Raw genomic sequence first — 19,272 nt, 5'->3', positions numbered from 1 at the left:
AGAGTTTTTCTATAAATTAAACATTAAGATCAAAAGCACACTGATACAATACCAGCATCTGGGTCCCTGTGTCAGAGTAACAAGGTTTTCCTGGAGAATTATACCACCTTTTTTTTTTTTTTGAGATAGAGTCTTGCTTTGTCGCCCAGGCTGAAGTACAGTGGCGTGATCTTGGCTTACTACACCCTCCACCACCTGGGTTCAAGCAATTCTCTCACCTCAGCCTCCCAAGTGGCTGGGATTACAGGCTTCTGCCACCATGCCTAACTGATTTTTGTATTTTTAGTAGAGATGGGGTTTTGCCTTGTTGGCCAGGCTGGTCTTGAACTCCTGACCTCAGGTGATCCGCCTGCCACAGCCTCCCAAAGTGCTGGGATTACACGCGTGAGCCACTGTGCCCAGCCTATTTTACAACTTTATAAGTTATAGATAAATTATAACAATGGGAAATAGGCTGGGTGTGGTAGCTCATACCTCTAATCCCAGCATTTTGGGAGGCAGAAGCGGGTGGATCACTTGAGGTCAGGAGTTCAAGACCAGCCTGACCAACATGGTGAAACCCTGTCTCTACTGAAAATACAAAAAATTAGCCAGGCTTGGTGGCAGGTGCCTGTAATCCCAGCTTCTTGGGAGGCTGAGGTGAGAGAATTGCTTGAACCCAGGAGGTGGAGGTTGCAGTGAGCTGAGATCACACCATTGCACTGTAGCCTGGGTGACAGAGCGAGACTCCGTCTCAAAAAAAAAAAAAAAGACCGGGTGCGGTGGCTCAAGCCTGTAATCCCAGCACTTTGGGAGGCCGAGATGGGTGGATCATGAGGTCAGGAGATCGAGACCATCCTGGCTAACACGGTGAAACCCCATCTCTACTAAAAAATACAAAGAAAAAAAAAAAACTAGCCGGGCGAGGTGGCGTGCGCCTGTAGTCCCAGCTACTCGGAGGCTGAGGCAGGAGAATGGCGTAAACCTGGGAGGCCGAGCTTGCAGTGAGCTGAGATCCGGCCACTGCACTCCAGCCTGGGCGACAGAGCAAGACTCCGTCTCAAAAAAAAAAAAAAAAAAAAAATTACAAACAATTATAACAAAGTTTATGAAAATTTTATCTTATGGTCAAGATGATTAAAATTTAATAGATTTGTTGATAAGATTTAAGAGAGATATAATTGGCCTCATGTTGTCTTTTTTAAGGCTTATCATTTAGGAAATTAAGTCTCCTTTCTCAAAGAATAAAGATTTCTGCCTCTTTTTTTTGGGAAATATTTGAGTTATAATGTGGTCTAAATAAATGACTTATTTTACAATGACTTGTGATCCTATTTTGTGATATCAAGTGTTTTTTAAACTTTTTATGTTTGGCCAACTTTCCAAAGTCAAATTCTAAACTCAATCCTTTTGACCTCATTAATTTTTTGAATTTAGGTCCTCTGAAGTCCAAAAGAGACATTTTCAGCTTATTTGGTGTAACAAAAGCATACAGAAAGTGTTATTAAATATGAAATGGTGTTTAACCTTCTTTGGATTATATTTATATAAATGTGTTATTAGTATGCCTTCCAAAATTATATGAAATTCCTATAATTCTGATATGTATTAGTATAGATTATGGTAGTAATTATGATTATTATTTAAAATTATTGCATGCCACATAAGTAACCAAATTTCCTTGTCATTTGTGTCTTTAACCATGGCTGTTCTAAGACTTTGTCATCCACAATTGTTGTTTTACTTTGATCCTTTTACAGAGTGGTTTATAATCAACTATAGAACTCTGAGTACTCTGATAATTTTAGAGACTGTGCTATTGGAATCGAGAGAAAAACTTCCAGGACTCTCATGGAGAGCTGATGTTTTCATGAGGATTGTTGATCCAATACTGGCAGAACAGAAGTTAATTGCATGGATTAAACTAACAGAAGCCTGAAATAATCTTTCATTACTTTTTGTTTAAAACATTTGCTTATTCTTTTTGTTTTGTTTTTCAGAGTCAAGAAAACTGTTTCTTCTTTGAAGCTATTTACAGTTTTTAACAGTTGAGTAAAGTATATTCTAGCAAGCAAAATTTACAACATAATTTATTTCTCTCTACCTAATTTCTCTGAAATTCAGAAACTATTTGTGAGTGTTCTTAATTTATGGCAATATACTTATTTGTATAAGTTCCGTAAGAATCTGCTTTGTTTTATTACAGGCCATACCTGGAGACTCTGCTTATTTTCCCAAGTCTTTGACTGGAATGGCATATTTTCAGATTGCCTTGAGGAAATGAGGTTGACCTATAGAGCCAATTAAAGCCCTTCAGAAAAACTGGTCCCATACCTTGTCCTTCATAGGGGTCTGATCTGTGGCAAGTAAAGAATGTTGGTTTCTGACAGGCCCAGGAATCCCAAGTTTTCTTGGGATACTGAAAAGAGGAAGTCACCCAGGCTGAGCCTGAGGTTTTTAAAAAGGTCTAATCTCAGATGCCTTGAGGAAAAGCTTCCAGCAAAGTCAACTTAAAAAAAAATAGAGAGTCTACATAGCAAATGATTATTCTTGCTGCACTTTATGCAAATAATCAAGCCAAGTACAAAAAGGCTAAAACTTATTTTACAAATAAACTGGTCCTACTATGATTTTTTCTTTAATAAAATTGGGAAATTGGAGAGAGAAAAATTATGTTTCAAAATAACGTATAGTACACATGTTATTAGATTCTAGCCTTGTCTAGTGTTTTCCAATTTTTATTATTTTCTACAATTTGGACTGAAGCCAGAAATTTTTCCTGTCCACAAGTCTTAAAATAATGTTTTCAATTTTTTTTCTTTCTTTCTTTTTCCTCCTCCCCATTTTTCCAGATTTGAAATGCTGGAGCTAGACAACTTAAACTTTGGAAGAAAATGATAGCAACCTATTTATATACATAAATCATTTTCATATCTGCCTACTGATGTGTGGACTTCAGAGTAATATGGCGTGTATCAGTTTTCTGGGATTTTTCTTTCCTTTTTTTTTCGATTATTGCTTCCTTTTCCCCCTCTGTTTTCTTTCTCTTTTCCTTCCCCCATTTTTTTTTTTTTTTCTTCATAGGACGTGAGAGTTCACAACCTGTTCCAAATGAGCTTTCCCAACAGCATAGGACCTATTTGTCTAGGAATAAACTCTCTTATCCATGAAAGATCAGCAAAATCCAAGACCAGCGACTCATTTTCTTCTAAAATGTTTTCTCCAAAAGATTTTCAAAAGAAAACAGGGGAGGAATATAAAAGGAAAATAAAAACTTGGGACCCCAATTCACTATGACAAAAGGAAAAAAAATCAAGCTGAAAGCTGAGTATGTAAGAAACTGCCTTTCCTTTTGTTTCTGAGCAGATAGCTACAGATAAAATGTTAAATATCTCAACAGGTAGCTCCTCTATATTCATCTTATCTCATGATTTACTGATCAGGAGATGAATACACAACTGACTATTCCCTTACCTGTTCCTTTTCTCTTGCAACATGTGGATTACCATACCCTCCTTCTTTCCTCTCCAGCCTGTTTTTCCCCTTTAAATATTGAAGCCTTCAAAATTATCTTTGGAGAAAGGCACAGATACCTGCCTCCTGGGCATGTCATTAACCTTGGCAAAATAAATTTTTTACTTACCTGTGTAAGCCAAAAAAAGATGAGTTGCTTTGTGATTACAGGGCTAGATTGAGAATCTCACTTGTTAAACATTCTGGTCTTAAAATGGTTGACAAAAATGTCAAGCTCTAAAATATTTGAAGAGATTTATTCTGAGCTAAATATGAATGACTGATGGCCAGTGACACAGCCCTCAGGAGATCCTGAGAACATGTGACCAAGGTGGTTGGGGCACAGCCTAGTTTTATACATTTTAGGGAGACATGGGACATCAATCAAATACATGTAAGATATACATTGATTCAGTCCAGAAATGTGGGACAACTCGAAGTAGGGGCTTCTAGATCATAGGTAGATTTAAACATTTTCTGATTGGCAATTTGTTGTAAGAATTATTATTAATAGAAAGGAATATGTGGGTTACAATAAGGGGTTGTGGAGACCAAAGTTTTATCATGTAGATGAAGCCTCCAGGTAGCAGGCTTCAGAGAGAATAGATTGGTCTTGGGAATTCTTCCACTAGGAGACATCATGATGCTTCCATTGATTTGGAGATAAGATGGCCACTTGGCCATGAACTACTGGTTGGAGTGATTGATTCCAATTACCAGGGGGAATTTGGTGACTGTCACACAATAGAGGCAAGGAGGGCCATGTCTGGAACCCAGAGCAGTCTCTGGAACACCTCTTAGTACTACCATACCCAATAAGAGAAGTTAAGTGTAAAAATATAGCAAGCAAAAAAGGTAGGCCTACCAAGGATTCAGCCCCTTTGGGAGTGAAGATTTGAGTCACCCCCCAGGTAAAGAACTTGAGCAGCTGAGGTACTGGCTGAGGAAATGGAACATGGAATGACTAGTGAAAGAAGAAAGGCTTATCAAACTGCAGCCCTGTGACTAGCATAGAAATGAGGATAGTAGGCTGGGCACGCTGGCTCACGCCTGTAATCCCAGCACTTCAGGAGGCTGAGGTATGTGGATCACCTGAGGTCAGGAGTTCAAGACCAGCCTGACCAACAGGGAAAAACCCCGTCTCTACTAAAAAATACAAAATTAGCTGGGCCTGGTGGCGCATGCATGTAATCCCAGCTGCTCAGGAGGCTGAAGCAGGAGAATCACTTGATCCTCAGATGAGGAGATTGGAGTGAGCTGAGATCGCGCCACTGTACTCCAGCCTGGGTGACAAGAGCAAAACTCCATCTCAAAAAAGGAAAGAAAAGAAAAGAAAAGAAATGAAGATAGTAGCAGCTATGCATATTCTCCCTTTATCCACTCATGGTTTTGGCTCACATGTATATGCTATATGTCTATATTCAGTACTCTTTTATTTTCTCCCTCTCCCATTATTACTATTATCATTAAGACAGGAACTTACTATGTCACCCAGGCTGGAGTGCAGTGGTGCAATCTCAGCTCACTGTATCCTCCATTTCCTGGGCTCAGGTGATCCTCCTACCTCAGCCTCCTGAGTAGCTGGGACTACAGGTGTACATCACCACTCCTGGCTAATGTTTGTATTTTTTGTAGAGTTAGGGTTTGCCATGTTGCCCATGCTGGTCTTGAATTCCTAGGCTCAAGCAATCTACTCACTGCAGCCTCCTAAGGTGCTGGGATTACAGGTGAGAGACACTGCGCCCAGTCCCTCTCCCTTTATCTCGTTGTTGTACCATCCCTGTAGAACTTACCATTTGTGTTATGGTGATCTGATATGTGTCTGCCTCCCTGGTAGGCAGGATCCTTGAGGGAAGGGAACTTTTATATGTACACCAAACACAGGCCCAGTCCACTGGGCATGCCACCTGGCCATCTTCTATTGCTTCTGCCCAGTGATCATCTGCTAACCACCTGCACTTCCCTGCACAGAAACAATGAGTTTAATTCAACTTAGGATTACTAATAATTATCGCTTGGCTCAGCAGCCTTGTCCTGCTGGGCAAACTCACGAGAGAGCAGTTAGACAGTTAAAGGAACTGCTATGGTTTATATAAAATAATAAGCATTCTCTCCTCCCTCTTCTATGTATAGACTGCTTAATAATAATAGTTATTAATAGCTAGTATTAATTGAGTACCGAGTGCTGGGGATACAGAGAAGACATAGTCCCACTCTAGTGGGAGGTGCACCAGTAAATCCTTGCTGACATGACAGGGTGATAGTGTTATGCTAGAAGTTGCAGGGGGTTGGGGGTGGGTGCGGTGTATGGTAAACTCACCTGATAGCATAACTTAAGCATACCCTGAGAAGGACCTCACATGGCAGACGCCCCTGCATGCGGTTAGGAGTTCTGAGCTAAGGAATCCAGGCATGGCTTACCCGGAGATTCATTCCTTGTCTATGAAGAACCTCTGAGCGCCCGACCCTATCCCCATCCTGTGGAATTCGGGCTGTACAGGGGACCCAGGCCGTTTGTTCGGGGTTAAATGAAGGTTGCTGGGTGGAGGTTGTCAGAGGGAGGATACTATGTGAAAATGCTATTGAAACTGTGTGCCTTTTGCAAGTGGTTGCAGTTCTCCTGCTCAGCCCACTGCCCTGGACATTCTCCCCCATATGTAAGTACCCAATAAAAACCTCATGTCTCATTGGCTGGCTTTGGGTCTCTTCTTCGGCTTCTTGAACCTGGTGCCATCCCCACTGGTGTTGATAGGTGTTTCGCACAACAAGGATGGCTGCAGGAACACGGAGGAGTGATGTCTAACTTAGACTGGGATAGATCCGCAGGGAAGGCTTCTTGGAGAAGGTGACTCGCAGTAAGGGAGGAGACCACCCCTCATATCGTCTTATGCCCAATTTCTGCCTCCAAAGAAAGAAGAAGTAAAAACTCAAAGGCAGAAATGAAATCCACAGGTAGACAGCCTGGCACCGCACCCTGGGCCTGGTAGTTAAAGATCGACCCCTGACCTAATCAGTTCTGTTATCTAGAGATTACAGACATTGTATAGAAATGCACTGTGAAAATCCCTATCCTGTTTTGTTACGATCTAATTACCAGTGCATGCAGCCCCCAGTCACGTACCCGCTGCTTGCTCAATCAATCACGACCCCCTCACACGCACCCTCTTAGAGTTGTGAGCCCTGCTCACTCGGGGAGCTCGGCGCTTGAGACAGGAGTCTTGCCGATGCCCCCCGGCCGAATAAACCCCTTCCTTCTTTAACTCGGTGTCTGAGGAGTTTTGTCTGTGGCTCGTCCTGCTACAACAGTAAGAATAGGAGTTAGCTTGACCAGCAGGGCATGGCTGTGTTAGGCTCTTTTGGTGAAGGAAATGAGATCTTATGCTAGAGAGCTTATGCTAGCTTTAGCAGTGGCATTTGTGGTAAAGAGACACAGCCAGGGATCCACGCATGGGAGTCCTGTTACAGCTGGTCCTTGTGGAGACTGGGTATAAGATAGTGGATCGCATACTAAAGCACACCAGAATCACCTGGAGGGCTGGTGAAAGCCCAGATCTCAGGGCCTCTCACCTCCAGGGTTTTTGATTCAGTAGGACCGAGATGAGGCCAGAGAATGTGCATTTCTAACAAGCCTGCAGGTGATACTGATGCTGCTGGTCCAGGCCCCACACTTTGAGACCTCCCCCTGCCTAAAGCAGGCCTGGCAATCTCAGTCACAGAAGCCCATGGATCTTGGCCCAAGCTGTGTGGAGTCATGTTGGTTGTGCAGCTACCTTCTCTATTTTCTCTATTTTTTTATTTTTTGAGATGGAGTTTCACTCTTGTTGCTCAGGCTGGAGGGCAGTGGCGCGATCTCGGCTCACTGCAACCTCTGCCTCCCGAGTTCAAGTGATTCTCCTGTCTCAGTCACCCAAGTAACTGGGTTACAGGCGCCCGCCACCACATTCAGCTAATTTTTGTATTTTTAGTAGAGACAGGGTTTCATCATGCTGGTCAGGCTGGTCTCAAACTCCTGACTTCAGATGATCCGCCCTTCTTGGCCTCCCAAAGTGCTGGGGTTACAGGCGTGAGCCACTGCACCCAGCCTATTTTCTCTATTTTTGGTGCTTTCATTCTGTCAGGATTGTTCACTCCTCCTGCTCCCTGTGTCTTTACCTCTCAGCTTGCTTTACTCACTGGTGGTTTTGACCCTGCACAGCCTAACAGGGTCCCTCAATCCAGCTGCCTCTCTCTTTTTTTTTGAGATGGAATTTCACTCTGTTGCCCAGGCTGGAGTGCAATGGTGCGATCTTGGCTCACTGCAAACTCTGCCTCCCAGGTTCAAGCGATTCTCCTGCCTCAGCCTCCCAAGTAGCTGGGATTACAGGCGTGTGCCTCCATACCTGGCTAATTTTGTATTTTTAGTAGAGACAGGGTTTCTCCGTGTTGGCCAGTCTGGTCTCAAACTTCCGACCTGAGGTGATCTGCCCGCCTTGGCCTCCCAAAGTGCTGGGATTACAGGCATGAGCCACAGCACCCAGTCAACCAACTGCCCATCTCTGTGCATCTCTTTGGCTTCACTCTTGGCTCTTCCTTGATGCTTTACATATTCCCCAGTTTAAAGGCTGAATACAGAGAAACTTGATTAGCCAAATTTGTTCCTGAAAGGGCATAGTTTAGAGCACTTGCTACCTCACAGGCTGCTGGCCAGCCCAGGAAGTAGCTGTGTTTGGCTCAGGTGTCCACCTGTGAAGGCGGGGTCACGGACACAGAGAGGAAAGCTCCCCTGCTCTCCCAGGCATCTCGGAAGAGTGGTCTGAGTGTATCCTCTCACTTCCTCTCCTCCTGTTTTCCACACACTCTACCCCAGGAGGAACTCTATTTCTTTTTTTTTCCTTTACGTTTTTAAAAAAATTATTTATTATTTTTTGAGACAAGGTCTTGTTCTGTTTCCCAGGCTGGAGTGCAGTACAGTAGCATGATCATGCTACTGCACCTCGAACGCCTGGACTCAAGTGATCCTCCCGCCTTAGCCTCCCAAATAGCTGGGACCACCGGCATGTGCACCACCATGCCTGGCTAATTTTTGTACTTTTTGTAGAGATGGGGTTTTGTTTTGCAACGTTGCACAGGCAATCTTGGCTCACTGCAACCTCTGCCTCCTGGGTTCAAGTGATTCTTCTGTCTCAGCCACCCAAGTAACTGGGTTACAGGTGCCCACCACCATGTCTGGCTAATTTTTGTATTTTTAGTAGAGACAGGGTTTCATCATGCTGGTCAGGCTGGTCTCAAACTCCTGACCTCAGATGATCCACCCTCCTTGGCCTCCCAAACTCTTGGGCTCAAGCAATCCACCTGCCTCGGCCTCCCAAAATGTAGGGATTACAGGTATGAGCCACTGTGCCTGGCCAAAGTGCTCTATTTCTGTAACTCTGTTGAAACTTTCCTGAGGACCATCCATGGCTCCTGTTCTCCAAGCCCAAAGGTCTCTCTTCAGTCCTCAACATTTATTCTACTTTGCTTTTTTCAATCACTTTAGTTTTGACTAAAGTACTTGTGGTTCAAAACTTAAAAGGTACAAAATGCTCTACAATAAAAAGAAATTATCTTTTCAGCTCTTCCCCCAGCGATCCAAAATGCCCTCCCCAGAGGCAACCAATGTTCCTAGTTTCCTCTAAACGTGCCTGGAAATATTCTATGAATATAAACATGTGTACAGTTGACCCGTAAACAGTGTAGGTTTAAGGCCAGGCGCCGTGGCTCACGCCTGTAATCCCAGCACTTAGGGAGGCTGAGGGAGGGTGGATCACGAGGTCAATAAATCAAGACCATCCTGGCCAACATGGTGAAACTCCATCTCTACCAAAAATACAAAAATTAGCTGGGCATGGTGGCATGCCTGTAGTCCCAGCTACTCAGGAGGCTGAGGCGGGAGAGTCGCTTGAACCTGGGATGTGGAGGTTGCAGTGAGAAGAGATTGTGCCACTGCATTCCAGCCTGGCAACAGAGTGAGACTCTGTCTCAAAAACAAACAAACAAACAAAAAAACAATATGGGTTTGAACTGGAGGGTCCACTTATACACAGATATTTTTTCAACCAAATGCAAATTGAAAACACAGTACTCACGGGATAGGAAACCTCTGTATACAGAGGGCTGCTTTTCATATTTATGGGTTCTGCAGGGCTGACTGCGGGACTTGAGTATGTGTGGATTTCGGTATACATGGGGGTCTGGACCCAATTTCTTGCATAAATCGAGTGACGACTATATATATTTTCTTTTTCTTTCTTTCTTTCTTTCTTTTTTTTTTTTTTTTGAGATGGAGTCTCACTCTGTCACCCAGGCTGGAGTGCAGTAGCTCTATCTGGGCTCACTGCAACCTCTGTCTCCTGGGTTCAAGCAATTCTCGTGCCTCAGCCTCCCAAGTAGCTGGTACTACAGGCATGCACCACCATGCCCAGCTAATTTTTTTGTATTTTTAGTAGAGATAGGGATTCACCATGTTGGCCAGGCTGGTCTCAAACTCCTGACCTCAGGTGATCCGCCCCCCCTTGGCCTCCCAAAGTGCTGGGATTACAGGTGTGAGCCATCTTGCCCAGCCTTCTCCTCATTTTTTAAACTGGCTACTTCTATTTGTCAAAGCTCCTCATTAAAAAAATTGGTAGCATATTACACTCCTCCATACCTTGCTTTTTCACTTTAATTTTTTATTTTTATTTATTTTTAATTCTTTAGAGATGGGGTCTTGCTATGTTGCTCAGGTTGGTCTCCAATTCCTGGCCTCAAGTTATCCTGCCACCTCAGTCTCCCTAGTTGCTAGAATTACAGGTGTGAACCACTGTGCACAGCCACTTTATACATTGAAGTTAGTGTCATGTCATGACATAAGGTGCTTTTTCATTCTTTTTTGCAGCTGGATATTATTCTGTTGTGTGATGTGCCATGATTTATGGCTCCCCACTGATGGACAATGTTCATAATGTTTTGCTGTTGCAAACATGCTGTAATAAATTTTCCTGCACATATTTGACTTTGCACAGTGCAGGGTATTGGTAGCTGTAATTGTCTTAAGGTGGATTCGTCAGAAAATGGAATTTTTTTTTTTTTTTTTTTTTGAGATGGAGTCTCGCTCTGCCCAGGCTGGAGTGCAGTGGCATGATCTCAGCTCACTGCAACCTTCACCTCCTGGGTTCAAGCAATCCTCTTGCCTCAGCCTCCTGGTAGCTGGTGTGTGCCACTACATCCAGCTAATTTTCGTGTTTTCAGTAGAGACAGGATTTCACCGTGTTGGCCAGGCTGGTCTCGAGCTCCTGACCTCAGGTGATTCACCTGCCTTGGCTTCCCAAAGTGCTGGGTTTACAGGCAGGAGCCACTGCGCCTGGCCCTGAAAATGGATTTTGATGAAGAGATTTGTGTGCAGGTAGTTTGTTCCCTCAAGCCAAGACTAACTCCTAGGGAGGGATTCAGCTCTGAATCCTCAGCTGCCAACACTCCATCAGCTGAGAGAATGAGTGCATTGGACCTGAGAGGTGCATTTGAACCATGCACTGCTACGCCCACTGCACTATACCCTTGAGCCAGTCAGCTCCTCCAGATTTATAATATAAATTTACTTCACCTGGGAACAGCATCGCCAGAATTCCGGTTGGTGTCTTCTTGGCAGGAGGACTTCATAGAGGAGGTGATTCCTGACTTAGGTTTTTAAGAATAAATAGGACATTGCCAAGTGGACAAGACAAAGGGGTTGGAAAAAGACTTTAAAGAGCACCCCCCTCTGTGGTTCTTACCAAGGGTGTGGGTTCAAATCACTTGAGGAGCTTTTGCAACACACAAATGTCTGGGCTTCTTGGGAAAGAACCGATCTGGTCTTATCTCTTCATTTTGCAAATGAGGAAACTAAGATATTACATTGATTGAATTAGCAGCAAAGTCAGGCTGGAGTCTCAGGTCTCTGCTGAGCCCCAGACCTTGTTTTCCAAACTGTAATCCCTCTGGCGCATTTCAAGCAGGAATAAAACATTCTTAACTACAATGGAATAACTGCCTTTTCCCAATTTGCAAAAAAACTTAATTTAATGTAAGTATCATTCTCAGTTGCAAGTTTTCTCCCATAATGTTCTTAATTTTTAATTTTGAACTAATTTTTGCCTTACAAAAAAGTTGCAAAAATAGTATAATGAGCCCTGTATACCCCTCACAAGCTTCCCCTAATGTCAATATTTTACATAATCACTGCAAAACGAGCAGAACTAGGAGCTCAATATTTGCACAATACTACTAACTAAACTACAGAACTTACTTGAACTTTATCCTTTTATTTTAATTAATTAATTAATTTTTTAGACAAAGTCTGGCTCTGTCACTCAGGATGGAGTGCAGTGGCATGATGTCGGCTCACTGCAACCTCTGCCTCCTCCTGGGTTCAAGCGATTCTCCTGCCTCCACCTCCTGAATAGCTGGGATTACAGGCACTCACTACCACACCAGGTTAATTTTTGTATTTTTAGCAGAGGCAGGGTTTCACCATGTTGGCTTGGCTGGTCTTGAACTCCTGACCTCAAGTGATTTGCCCACTTTCGCCTCCCAAATTGCTGGGATTACAGGCATGAGCCACCATGCCCGGCCAATTTTATCACGTTAAAAAACTTATTCTGAACTTTCTTTAGGGCTTACATAAAATTATTTTGATTTTCTATTTTTTTAGGCAGAGTCTAGCTCTGTTGCCCAAGCTGGAGTGCAGTGGTGTGACCATAGCTTTCTATTAATTCTAGGAGTTCACTGTAGCCTTGAACTCCCACGCCTGACTAACTTAAATTTTTTTTTGTAGAGATGTGGCCTCGCTTTATTGCCCAGGCTGGTCTCAAACTCCTGACTGGAAGTGATCCTCCCACACGGCCTCCAAACATGCTGGATTACAGGCATGAGCCACCATGCCTGGCCAGGGTTATGGAAAATTAAACCTTACTTTTTAAAAAAGCTTTTGTACTTTCTACAACTTTCATGCTTTCAAAAGATAAAAGAACACATAAACAAGTAACAGAGGAGTTGTAATGAAAAGACTCAAAAGTTGCCAATAATGCTTAGACAGCTGGTTTTTCTTCTGTATTTTAAAATCATGTTTTCTATTATCTTTGAAAGCATGCGAATTTAATTAAACTGACATTTTAAAGCAAGGCACATTAGCTAAATGAATGGTGTCTGTGAGATCATTTTTATGTGATAAAATGAAGTATTTCACATTTAATGCACGTCAGCAGAAACTGTCATGACCTGTAGGTGCTCTCCCATCTGAATGGGTCTGAGCACTGCTGTACTCCAGGCCAGCCATCTATTTAGAGGTGCAAGATACCATGAAATGCAAGCCTTTGGCTTTCTGGACCAGGCTTTTCAACTAGTTACTGTTGAGATAGACCTCAGACCTCTGTTACTATCATATACCAGCATAAATATTATGTGTCGTTTATTGGAATCCCCTCCATCCCTGATATTGATCTCCTCCTTAGAGTACTAATTTCATTTATTTATATTTTTATATTTCAGTTATTCATTTTTTATGTATGCACATGGTGAAATTCAAGCTGTACAGAAAAGTATAGTAGGCCTTTTTTGTGTTGCTTTAAAGGAATACCCAAGACTGGGTAATTTATGAAGGAAAGAGGTTTAATTGACTCATGGTTCTGCAGGCTGTACAAGAAGTGTGGTGCCACATCAGCTTCTGGGGAGGCCTCAGGAAGCTTTCACTCATGGGGAAAGGTGAATAGGGATTAGGCTCATCGCATGGCCAGAGCAGTAGCAAGAGAGAGGGGAGGTGCCAAAGACTTTTAAACAACCAGATCTCCAGATAACTCATTCATTATGGTGAGGACAGCACCAAGCCATTCATGAGGGATCTGCCTCAGTCATCCAATACCTCCCACCAGGCCCCACCTCCAACATTGGGGGTTACATTTCAACATGAGATTTGGAGGGACAAACCAAACCACATTAAAAAGCATAAAATTAAGAGTTAAAATACCCCCCTTACCCCCACCAACTTCTAGACCCTTGATTCTCAAAGGCGGGTGGTGCCATCTCCTGGGGACACTTTGGAAAGGTTGGGGAGTATTTTTGATTGTTTCAATGATTGCAGGTATTACGGAATTGGGGGAGTGGTAAAGAATGTTTATCATCCTGCAAACAAAGAAAAAAAAAAAAAGAATTTACCTGCATCCAACACAACGTTTTAATCCTGGTGGATGTTCATATACGTGAAAAATCCTGTTTACTATGATCTAAATCTAGAAAATACATGTTAACAGTTGTTCAGTTCTGTCCAACCTGGGAGATGCTATTCACATCATAGAAATCATAGATTTTAATATTTATTATGCTATTTTTCTGGCAGATGCCAGTGAAGTGTCTTGCTCTGATAAAATTAGCACATTGTGACAGCTTTTCCAAACAGTGGAGGTGAAGTATGATGAGGAAGGGGTCCTTTTTCTAATTTGCATCAAAGTGACATATGGGACTTTTGTCTTTTAAAAAAATTGTGTGAAAAATTTTTGAGAACTAAGAAAACAAGTTCTTATATGTTGCAAATATTTTGTGATTTAGTTTTAAATTATCGTTGACTTTGTTTAAACTCTTTTTCACTGCAGTTAAAAAACAGCTTTGGCCAACATGGTGAAATCCTGTCTCTACTGAAAATAGAACAATTAGCCGGGGGTGGGGCAGGTGGCGTATGACTGTAGTCTCAGGCTGAGGCATGAGAACTGCTTAAACCTGGGAGGTGGAGGTTGCAGTGAGCTGAGATGGCACCACTGCACTCTAGCCTGGATGACAGAGCAAGACTCTGTTTAAAAAAAAAAAAATGTGTATAGCCAAGTTTATTATGTTTCCCTTTTATTTTTTGTGTTTATATCTTGCCTAAAGAGCCTGCCCTTCTTTATGAGATTGAAAAAGTAAATTTTTACTTTTAATTTTTTTAAAAATTAGAGACATTTGTATATTAAGTATATAATCACTCTTGTTATTAAAGTATTTCATTTCTAAGGTTTTTCAAATGCCTATTGAAAATATTTTTGGTCCACCTTTGATGTGTAAATGTGGTAAACTATGTGTATAGATTTCCTTGTATTGAACCCGGCTTGCTTGCATTTCTGGGTTGAATGGACCTCAACTGGTCATGACGTTCTAATGCACTGTTGAGTTTTATTTGCTAAAGATATAAAATACTTGAAATGAGATTGAGTTATGATTTTCTTGTTTTTGCATTTCAATTATTTTTCAGATTTGTTGTTAGTGTTATTCTGGTTTTGTAGAAATTTTGACACTTTTATTGTGTGGTCTGTCTCTGAAAAAGTTTAAATAGTTTCAGAATTTATCACGCATTTATTCAACAAGTATTTATTAAGTACTGGCATTGGAAATACAGCAATGATCAAAATGGACAAGAATGCCTTTCATCTTAGCAGGGGAAGGCAGACTGTAAACAAATAAATAGTTAAGATATATAATATGTCAGGTGGTGGTAAGTGTTCTAGAGAAAATAAAGCAGAGGAGGGAGACAGAGGTGCTAGGAGGCAGGAGCAGGGGCTGCCATTTTAAATGGGGAGGCCAGGCATGGTGACTCATGCCTGTAATCCTAGCACTTTGGGAGGCCAAGGCAGGCAGATCATTTGAGGTCAGGAGTTTGAAACCAGCCTGGCCAACATGGTGAAACCCCATTGCTACTAAAAGTTAGCCAAGAATGGTGGTGGGTACCTGTAATCCCAGCTACTCAGGAAGCTGAAGCAGGAGAACTGCTTGAGCCCAGGAGGCAGAGTGAGCAGTGAGCAGAGATTGCACCATTGCACTCCATCATCCTGGGTAACAGAGCAAGACTCGGTCTCAAAAAAAAAAAAGAAAAAAAAAAAAAAAAAAAAAGGAGGGGGAGGTCAGGAAGCCTCATAGAGACAGTGACATTTAGGCAAAGACCTGAAGGAGGTAAGGGAATGAGCCGTGTAAGTACTGAGAGGTCAATAGAGGGAATAGCAGTCCTAAAGCCCTGAGATGGGAACTGCCCAGGGTGTTCAAAGAACATTAAGAAGGTCAGAATGAGGAGGGCTAAGCCAGGGGAAAAGAAGTGTGAATTCACATCAGAGGTAGAGGGGGCCCTGAGAGTAAGGAGTCAACTTTACAATGAATGAATTGAGGAGTCACTGGAGGGTATTTCTGGTGGTTTATTTCAGGTGACAGCTCAGGGTGGTTGGACCGGGGTGGGAGCAATGGAGATGTTCAGAGGTGGTCAGACTCCTGTTGAATCTTGAAGGTGGATCCACTGGGATTTGTTGGCTATTGGATGTGGGATAAGAAAAAATGGGAGAAGTCGAATTTGACTCCAGTTTTTGGCTGGAGTGACTGGAAGGATTTGTTTACCATTTTTTGAGATTGGGAAGACAGAGGTGGGAGTAGATTTCTGGGGATAATCACTGATTCCGTTTCGGACAAGATGCATTTGAGATGCTTTTCATGTATGTAAGGGAATAGGCAAGTGTGGGGTTCAGGGAGGAGGTTCAGGCTGGAGGTAAGATTTGAGAACAACATAAAGATGGCTTTGAAAGCATGAAAGTAGATGAGATTATCAGAGGAGTGGTTTTAGGTAAACAAAAATGAAGAGGTCCATGGACTGAACCCCAAGCTCTCCAGCAACAAGGAGTCTGTGAACAGAGGAAACTGAGATGAGGGATCAGGGAGAGAGGAGGGAAATCAGAAGGGGCTTCAGGAGGAGGGAGTGGTTCATGAGCGGGGGGTAAGAGCAGAGGATTGTGGCTCAGTGGAGGCCACGGGGGACTTTGATGAGAGTGGCTGGGGTCGGGGGAGAAGCTGCCTAGAGCCTAATAGGAGGTAATAGGGAAAAATTGGAACCAGGGAGCACAGAGGACTCTTTAAAGGAATTTTACTTTAAAGGGAAGTAGAAAAGTCTAGAGAAGGAAGTTAATTGTATTTTTTTAAAGAGGGAGAAATTATAACTGACTTGTATGCTGATGGGAATGATCCAGTAGACAGCAAAAAATAGTTGGAGTGGTGGCCTTGCATAAGTGAGAGGGGATGGAATCTGGTGTGTAAATGGAGGGGGTGTGAGTTTAGATAGAAGCACAGACAGTCTGAACAGGAAGGGAGGCCGAGGACATGGTACAGATACAAATAGTTGGATGGGTATGATAGAGGAGGAGGCTCATGGATGTTCTCTTCTGGTTGTCTTATTTTTCTAGTGCAATATGAAGTCAGGTCATCAGCTGAGGGTGAAGATGGGAGAGATGATGGAGGTTTGAGGAGAAAGAAGATGTGAGAGCATTGTCTAGAAGGAGGAGTAGATGGGGTACGTAGTCCAGGGAAATAGAATTTTATTGCTAGGCAGAATTAAAAGACCTGTTGAGGTTAGTGGTCATTAACTGGATTTAGCAGTGCTTTTTTCAGTTTGTTCTGCTTTGGTGGTATAGGTACCAGAATACGTGAAAAACTGGATTTAATCAAGAGTTTGGTGGTTTGAAAAAGTGTACCTGAGGAACCATATGCCCTTGCCATTTTGGGGTGGGAGGTTGGATAGGATAGTCATTTTTATTAACTGTTTTATTGTGTTTATTGGTCCATTTAGATATTCTATATCTTCTAGCGTCAGTTCTTTATCACATATTTTACTAGAAAATGGACCATTTTGGATCAGGTTTTTTTTTGTTTGTTTGTTTTGTTTTGTTTTTTTCCCCCACAGAACTTTGGAGATGCCCAGAGCATTTAAAATTGAACTTCACTTGGTGATCTAGGCCTCCAGTCTGCCATTTGTCCTGCCCTCTTCCAGTCTGTGGAAGTGACTGGAGAGAGAAGCATGTCAGCAGGTGGGCTGCATGGTGTGCTCAGCTGTGTTTCATCAGTACAGTGCTGGCTACAGTCCTGTCCCTGGGAGTGAAGCAGGATAGGTAGTCAGGGAAGTGACCATGTTCTTGGGAGTCAGCAACCGCAATGATCATACAACCAACACAATAAGCCTCAGCATTCGCATTGTAACTGAGGTCATTCAAGCAAAGCTATCTTCAGTACAGACTTTCCCCTCTAGAAAGCATGTACATTTTGATTTTTTCTCTGAGGAAAAAGGGTCCTCAGAATGACCCTTTGTTCATTATAATAGTAAAAGACACACCCCTGGGTGGAGATTTAAGATGCTAATGAGACATGTGACATATGAACAAATATGTATGGCTACTGCACATATGCACCCAGAGGACCTCCCAGAACGTTTCTACTAGCAACACCTTTTCCCACCTTATGAATAATCATGTAAGACATCAGAAAGGGAGTCCCCTAGTGCCAGCTTTGCTGTCTCATCCTTACATACAGCCTCCTCTGAACTCTCTCAAGGTGTACTGTTGTATTAGTCCATTCTTACTCTGCTATGAAGAAATACTCAAGACTGGATAATTTATAAAGAAAAGAGGTTTAATTGACTCACAGTTCTGCGTGGCAGGGGAGACCTCAGAAAACTTATAATCATGGCGGAATGATTTTGTGTATAGGACAAATAGGAGAAGAATATTAATCTGGTAAATTAAAATAACACTCTGGGCTGGGTGTGGTGGCTCATGTCTGTAATCCCAGTACTTTGGGAGGATCACCTGAGGTCAGGAGTTCAAGACCAGCCTGGTCAACATGGCAAAACTCCGTCTCTACCAAAAATACAAAAATTAGCCAGGTGTGGTGGCACATGCCTGTAATCCCACCTACTTGGGAGGCTGAGGTGCGAGAATTGCTTGAACCCGGGAGGCAGAGGTTGCAGTGAGCGGAGATCATGCCACTGTATTCCAGCCTGGGCGACAGAGTGAGACTCCGTCTCAAACAACAACAACAACAACAACAACAACAACAACAACAACAAAACACTCTGAGCTGAACCACTCTGGTATATTTTGTTTTTTATAGGAGTGGGGATGGTGGGGTGAATGGAGCCTGACAACCACTCCCTGAGCCTCTCATAATATGGCCAATTACCATGCACGACCTCTCCCAAAAGAAATGTGCCAGGCCTGGCTGGTCTCTCAAGTAAATCCCTCTGAACTCCCCCCAATGCTGGTTAAAGCTAATGTTTCACCTGCTTCTTGCCTATATAAATACAGGAGAAAAACACGACCATGCGTGAATAGCATGCATGAAGTTGCATGAAAATAAATTATTCAGTTTCCCCTAGATGTCTTCTGAATGGAAGACTTCAAGAAATTGGAACTCATGATTTGCAAAAAAGGGGAAACATAAAAAGTAAAGAAACCAGGCAAGGCATGGTGGCTCACACCAGTAATTCCAACGCTCTGGGGGGTCGAGGTGAGTGAATCCCTTGAGCTCAGGAGTTCAAGACCGGCCTGGGAAACATGGTGAAACCACATCTCTACCAAAAAAAAAAAAAAAAAAAAAACCTGACTGTGGCAGAGTGAAACCATGTCAAACAGTAAAAAGAAACAATGAAAGAAACAATGAAAGAACGAAAGGAAAGAAAGAAAGAAAAAAAGAAAGAAAGAAAGAAAAAAGAAAGAAAGAAAGAACAAGAAAGAAGGAAAGAAAGAAAGAGAAAGAACCCGAAATACACCTATCAGAAGCTACCTTCAGCATTCAGGAGAGCTGAGGTCATACTGCAAGTGGAGATTTCAATTTAGGCTCAGTCACCTTGCTCTGTAGTCTCTCACCCGGTGCTTCCCAGACTGTGTTCCTGGAGAATTCTGATCCCTCATGTTAAAAGAAAAACTTCAGCCAAATTAAATTTAAAGGAGTTTAACTGAGCAATGCATGATTTGTGAATTG

Source organism: Macaca fascicularis, chromosome 18 (assembly GCF_037993035.2).
Source record: "Macaca fascicularis isolate 582-1 chromosome 18, T2T-MFA8v1.1".
In the NCBI taxonomy this organism is placed as follows: Eukaryota; Metazoa; Chordata; class Mammalia; order Primates; family Cercopithecidae; genus Macaca; species Macaca fascicularis.
Note: the sequence above shows the minus strand (reverse complement) of the source record.